This window comes from Bos indicus x Bos taurus, chromosome 9 (assembly GCF_003369695.1).
Source record: "Bos indicus x Bos taurus breed Angus x Brahman F1 hybrid chromosome 9, Bos_hybrid_MaternalHap_v2.0, whole genome shotgun sequence".
Classification (NCBI taxonomy): domain Eukaryota; kingdom Metazoa; phylum Chordata; class Mammalia; order Artiodactyla; family Bovidae; genus Bos; species Bos indicus x Bos taurus.
The window spans coordinates 18,453,313-18,460,224 of NC_040084.1; the positions used below are offsets into that span (position 1 = coordinate 18,453,313).

General features: G+C 38.2%; 1 long non-coding RNA gene across 1 annotated transcript; it reads right to left on the reverse strand.

Annotated features, from left to right (window-relative positions):
• Positions 1-4,625: 4,625 nt before the first annotated feature.
• Positions 4,626-6,146, reverse strand: LOC113898106. The gene is made up of 2 exons (XR_003512524.1): positions 6,056-6,146; positions 4,626-4,780 (listed from the first exon to the last, which is right to left on the reverse strand). It is a non-coding gene; the product is annotated as an uncharacterized LOC113898106 (long non-coding RNA).
• Positions 6,147-6,912: the final 766 nt, after the last annotated feature.

Below are 6,912 nucleotides of genomic sequence, written 5' to 3' on the forward strand. Positions count from 1 at the left end.
ACTATTGAAAGACCTATTTCATCATTTGGATCCTTCTTTTCCAGATAGATGCCACAATATTCATTTTAATAGAGTCAATATTGGGGGGCTTTGCTATTGATTGGTGTTTAAACCCAGGACATAGGAAGAGTAATATCTTGCACTGTCTAATTCTTAACTCAACCTCACCCTGTCTCTGTCTGGAGGTTTCTGATGGAGATTAATGCAACAGCAGCCACCAAATAAGGGGAAAAGTTTAACATTGTCTAAGCCAATGTCTGATAACTCTTAATATACAGCTCTAATAAAAAAAAAAAAAAAACTGGGAGAAGTTTGTATCTCTCACCTAGAGCCAGACATCTGGAATGAAAAGTCAAGTGGGCCTTAGGAAGCATCACTATGAACAAAGCTAGTGGAAGTGATGGAATTCCAGCTATTTCAAATCCTAAGAGATGATGCTGTTAAAGTGCTACACTCAATATGCCAGCAAATTTGGAAAACTCAGCAGTGTCCACAGGACTGGAAAATATCAGTTTGCATCCCAATCCTAAAGGAAGGTATGCCAAAGAATGTTCAAACTACCACACAATTGCACTCATCTCACACACTAGCAAAGTAATGCTCAAAATTCTCCAAGCAAGGGTTTCAACAGTATGTAAACTGAGAACTTCCAGTTGTTCAAGATGTTCAAGCTGGATTTAGAAAAGGCAGAAGAACCAGAGATCAAATTGCCAACATTTGTTGGATCATCGAAAAACAAAGAGAGTTCCAGAAAAAACATCTAATTCTGCATTATTGACTACACCAAAGCCTTTGACTATGTGGATCACAACAAACTGTGGAAAATTCCTAAAGAGAGGGGAATACCAGACCAACTGACCTGCCTCCTTGAAGTCTGTATGCAGGTCAAAAGACAACAGTTAGAACTGGACATGGCAAACAGACTGGATTCAAATCAGGAAAGGAATAGGTCAAGGCTGTATATTGTCACTTGTTACTTAACTGATATGCAGAGTACATCATGCAAAATGCCAGGCTGGATGAAGCACAAGCTGGAATCAAGACTGCCAGGAGAAATACCAATAACTTCAGATATGCAGATAACACCACCCTTATGGCAGAAAGTGAAGAACTAAAGAGCCTCTTGATGAAAGTGAAAGAGGAGAGTGAAAAAGTTGGCTGAAAACTCAACATTCAGAAAACGAAGATCATGGCATGTGGTCCCATCACTTCATGGCAAATAGATGGGGAAACAATGGAAACAGTGAGAGACTTTATTTTGGGGGATTCCAAAATCACTGCAGATGGTGACTGCAGCCATGAAATTAAAAGATGTTTTAATGCTCCTTGGAAGAAAAGCTATGACCAACCTAGACAGCAAATTAAAAAACAGAGACATTACTTTACTGACAAAGGTCCTTCTAGTCAAAGCTATCGTTTTTCCAGTAGTCATGTATGGATGCGAGTTGGACTATAAAGAAAGCTGAGCAGCAAAGAATTGATGCTTTTGAACTGTGGTTTTGGAGAAGGCTCTTGAGAGTCCCTTGGGCTACAAGGATATCCAACCAGTCAATCCTAAAGGATATCAGTCCCGAATATTCTTTGGAAGGACTGATGCTAAAGGTGAAAATCCAATTCTTTGGTGGCCTGATGTGAAGAGCTAACTCATTTGAAAAGACCCTGATGCTGGGAAAGACTGAAGGTGGGAGGAGAAGGGGACAACAGAGGATGAGATGGTTGGGTAGCATCACCAACTCGATGGACATGAGTTTGAGTAAGTTTCGGGAGTTACTGGTGTTAGATAGGGAGGCCTGGCGTGCTGCAGTCCATAGGGTCACAAAGAATTGGACACTGAACTGAACTGTGGCTTTAGGTAAAGCTTAATTAAGGTAATTAAGCCCCTCAGGGGCTTCCCAGAGGATTTAGTGGTAAAGACTCCACCTGCCAATGCAGGAAATGCTGTTTGATCCCTGGGTCAGGAAGATTTCCTGGAGGAAGAAATGGCAACTCACTTTAGTATTCTTGACTGAAATATTCCACAGACAGAGGAGCCTGGGGGCTACAGTCGATGGAGTAGCAGAGTTGGACATGACTGAGTGACTGAGCACACACACACACTTACCTTCCCTCAAGTATGAATCCAACACTTAGCGTCTACTACCTTCTAACTGTTAAAAAGAATAGGAACTAGATGCAAAACCTACATGCCCAATTATGAGCAGCGAGTCAAGAAATAAGTCATCCATCCAAATTTACAGAAGAGAAATAACTACGTATGGATACAAGATTTTTTTAAAGAAACAGTAATCCCACAAACTAGTAATCATGGTGAAATGGTGTCCAGAAAGTTGAGTGATCTAATTGGAGCTTCTTTTATCCTTAAAAGAAAACACTTAGGTAAGGAAGAAATCTGAAAACATTTTCTACTCGTGATTGTCTTCAAATATGAAAATATATATTAAAAAACAAAAAAAAATTCTCATTTGATTATTTTAATTTCTCCTCTCTAAAATATGTCTTCCAACTTCTCTTCTAAATGCATGTATTTTCTTTTTGTATTAAATAACTTTCCTTAAATTTACAGATATAGGTTTAAAATCTAATGACATACTTACTAGCCATGTGATCCTTGGCAAGTATCTAATGTCTGGGTCTATTTTCTTATCTTAAAAATAGAAATAATAACAACATCTACCCCAAAAGTGTATTTTGAGAATAAGTTTTCACATGTAAACTGACTCAGTGGTTAAGAGCACTTAAGCAGATGTCTATGCATTTGAAATCCAGAAAACTTACTTAACCTTGCAAGGTATCATTTTTCCCATACATGGACTGCAGATAATAACAATATTTTCTTTATAGCTATGTTGTCAGGACGAAGATCATGGCATCCGGTCCCACCACTTCATGGGAAATAGACGGGGAAACAGTGGAAACAGTGTCAGACTTTATTTTTCTGGGCTCCAAAATCACTACAGATGGTGACTGCAGCCATGAAATTAAAAGACGCTTACTCCTTGGAAGGAAAGTTATGACCAACTTAGATAGCATACTGAAAAGCAGAGACATTACTTTGCCAACAAAGGTTCGTCTAGTCAAGGCTATGGTTTTTCCTGTGGTCATGTATGGATGTGAGAGTTGGACTGTGAAGAAAGCTGAGCACCAAAGAATTGATGCTTTTGAACTGTGGTGTTGGAGAAGACTCTTGAGAGTCCCTTGGACTGCAGGGAGATCCAACCAGTCCATTCTGAAGGAGATCAGCCCTGGGATTTCTTTGGAAGGAATGATGCTAAAGCTGAAACTCCAGTACTTTGGGCACCTCATGCGAAGAGTTGACTCATTGGAAAAGACTCTGATGCTGGGAGGGATTGGAGGCAAGAGGAGAAGGGGACAACAGAGGATGAGATGGCTGGATGGCATCACTGACTCGATGGACGTGAGTCTGAGTGAACTCCGGGAGTTGGTGATGGACAGGGAGGCCTGGCTTGCTACGATTCATGGGGTCGCCAAGAGTCGGACACGACTGAGTGACTGATCTGATGTTATCAGGAAAGAATTTAAATACTCCATAAAAATCATTTTGTATGAAGATGGCTTAACTCTTATAAACTACTATGACTTTTTTAAGCACCTGGAAACAGCAGACACTCGATAATTGTTGGTGTTATCCCTCTCCTCTCTATTCCCAACCATGTTTCTTTCACTTTTAACATAACCTTTGTGTATGGAACGTACATACATCTTTTTATTACCTTTTTTTTGCCACAAATGATGGGTAAGAGATACATGTATTTGGTTTTTTGGCAAAGAACTTTTATTAAAAAGACCTTTGGGACTTCCCTAGAGGTCCAGTGGTTAAGAGTCCATGCTTCTAATGCAGAGGGCATGGGTTCCATCCCTGGTTGGGCAACTAAGATTCCCACATGCCGTGTGCTGCAACAAAAATTTTTTTTTAAAAAAGAAAAAGACCTTTGATGCTACAGTCCATCTTTTGAGGGTCCTTTTGAAAATATTCTGAAGGCTTAATCCAGTTCAGGGCACATATTGGTGCTAAATCTGGGACACAAAGCAGAAGGATAGATAAACATATTCCACATTTTTTGCCTTAGGCAACTTTTCATATAAATGGCACATATAATATTTTATTTAGCATAACCTTGAACTATCTCTTTCTATGCAAAGGGTAAGCATGCTTAATAGACATCATTTTTAAGGAAGGCATATAAGCATATTACAAGGCTTCCCAGGTGGCACAGTGGTGAAGAATTCGCCTACAATACAGGAGACGTAGGAGACATAAGTTCAATCCTGAGTCAGAAAGATCCCTTGGAGGAAGAAATGGCAACCTACTGCAGTATTCTTGTCTGGGAAATCCCGTGGAGAGAGGAGCCTACAGTCCAAGGGGCCGCAAAGAGTCAGACACAACTGAGCAACTAATCAACACAATAACCCTATTATATGCACTTTAATGACTCTCAGATATCAGGGATGGGAGAGGGGAGGGAAGGAAGTCTGTGCCACCCAACGTTATCTTTCATAGCTCATCAGAGCTTTTACTAAGTCATTGTCTTTAACTCAGATTCACTAAAATTGCTTTTTTGTTTCTTAATCAACTACTCGTATACAAAATTACATGACTAGTCATGTACTTTTAAAAAGAATGCTTTCTTATCAAGGCCAAGTTAGCAACAAGGTAATTATTGAGTGTTAGCACTTTTATCCAATGTTGGTGTGACACAAGCACTAAATTTGCTGTTAGTCGTAAATGTTGTTCTTATTCTTCATGGCAGACCAGTGGGCACTATAAAAATAAATCAAATAACATTTATTTAGTTCCACTTCAATTCAGTAATGCTTTGACTTCACAAGTTTTCTTTAAAACTAAGAAAGATGATTCTGAATTAAAATAAAAATATTCATTTCCCCATCATGCCAAAATGCTTAAAATTTTCTTGTGGTAAATGACAGAACATTAATTTTAAAAAATCAAATAGCCCATAAACTCCATTATGCTAATACTAATTAAAATTTCTAACAGGTTAAATGCAGATCAATTTGTTCAGAAACAGAAGTGTCTCCTGTTATTCAGCATAACATAATGGAAACAAGACAATCAGAGTTGCATCTATACATGAATAGATTCTTAAATAACTCTAACTTCTATGTGCCTTACTTTCCCACTTCAGTATTAAGCAACAATATTCTCCCTCCTGACAAATTTGCAAGTTTGTACATGAACCATTCCCATCAGTTGTGAAATTAAAATTCTTCAACTAACAAAGTTACAGAAGATAAATCTCATACAATGTATTGGTCACTTGGGAGTCAATAAAATTCACTTTTATCTCGTGCTTGGTGAAAATGCTTTAAATAAAACAAAAATAAAAATCGAGGCCTACAAAAAGAAATAAACAAGTCCAATATTACATGTGGAAATTTCAACTTTCAATTTAGAGAAATAACTCAGGATGGACTGCAGAATTTGATAAAAAAAAAAATCTAACCACATATCAAATGCATCAAGCAACCTTGCTGAAAGAGGCGAGGGAAAAGGTGCTGCCCTAACTAACTTCGGAAATAAATGGAATCCGTAAAACTAAAGGTAAAAGGAACCACACATGAGCACTGTACTGTAGTTGATAAAGCCGCTTCTGTGATCTCCAAGTTAACAATTCTGATACTGCTATACCTGTACACTGGAACTAGACAATTAGCTAAATGGGAAGCCAGATTTCTCACTACTGGAGCAGAAACTCACAGATAAGCAAGGGAGAGGGTTGTAACGATTCATGTGGTAATGTATTAAAGTTGGAGACACCATACTTTACTGGTTACATACAGATGTGTGTGTGTGTGTGCACGCACATGCACGTCCCAGGTTAATATTGAGAAAGCTGAGAAGCAATGACATCCCAGAAGCAATAAGAGCACCTAAGGCCCAGATCTTGGTGTCTAATAACATTTTACAGTAAAAAGAACTGGGACTCCTTGCAGAAATGGCTGATTCTTGGACTGGAGCAGGACATATACAAAGTCAGCTCTTCTAGTGACAGAACGTAACTACTTCAAGACTTACCTGGAAGAAAAAAAGCAAAGCACAATGATAGGGGTATATCAAACAGATACAGGAGCCAACTGAAAGAGCTCCCCATGGCCAAAGCAGGAACAATCTGAACAAAAATAAGTGAAGTAGCATTGAATTATAACCCAGAATATGAAATAAATGTCATGAGTCCATACTAATATAAATGCTTAAATGAATTAATAAACTAGGGAGAAGAGACAAATACCCTTGCAGAAGAATCTTAAATACATTTATATAGATATTTTACCCTAAAGGTAGGAGTGCATAACTCTTGCTCCTTAAGTGTAAGCTGCCCATAGTGAACTTTCTTACAAAGACTACAGTAGGGAAAGGAGGAGAAAAGAGTAACTTAAAAGTGGAGAAACCCGAAAAATACTATTTCAACCAAGGGATCAAAGTCTACATCAACAATTGTAAATCATGTTGACAGTATGCACCCTTGATATGATGTAATGAAATGACACCACCTCTCTGGTGTCTTCCTCCCCAAGACCCACAATCTCAGGCTAGTTATGAGGAAAACTTCAGAAAAATTCCAACAAAGGGGCATCCTACAATATACCTGGTCAGGACTCCTAAACACTATCAACGTCATCAAAAACAAAGAAAGTCTGAGATGTCACAGCCAAGAGGCACCTAAGAAGACATAACAAATGTAGTCTGGTAACATGGATGGGATCTTAAGACAGAAAAAAAAAAAGTCGTTTAATAAGAAAAATAGTTTATTGACTTTTGTTAATAATATTGACTTTTGTTAATAATAATGTATCACAATGAGTTATTAAACACAGCAAACATAACACACTAATATAAGAATGTTACTAATTGGGAAATGTAATACAGCTTGG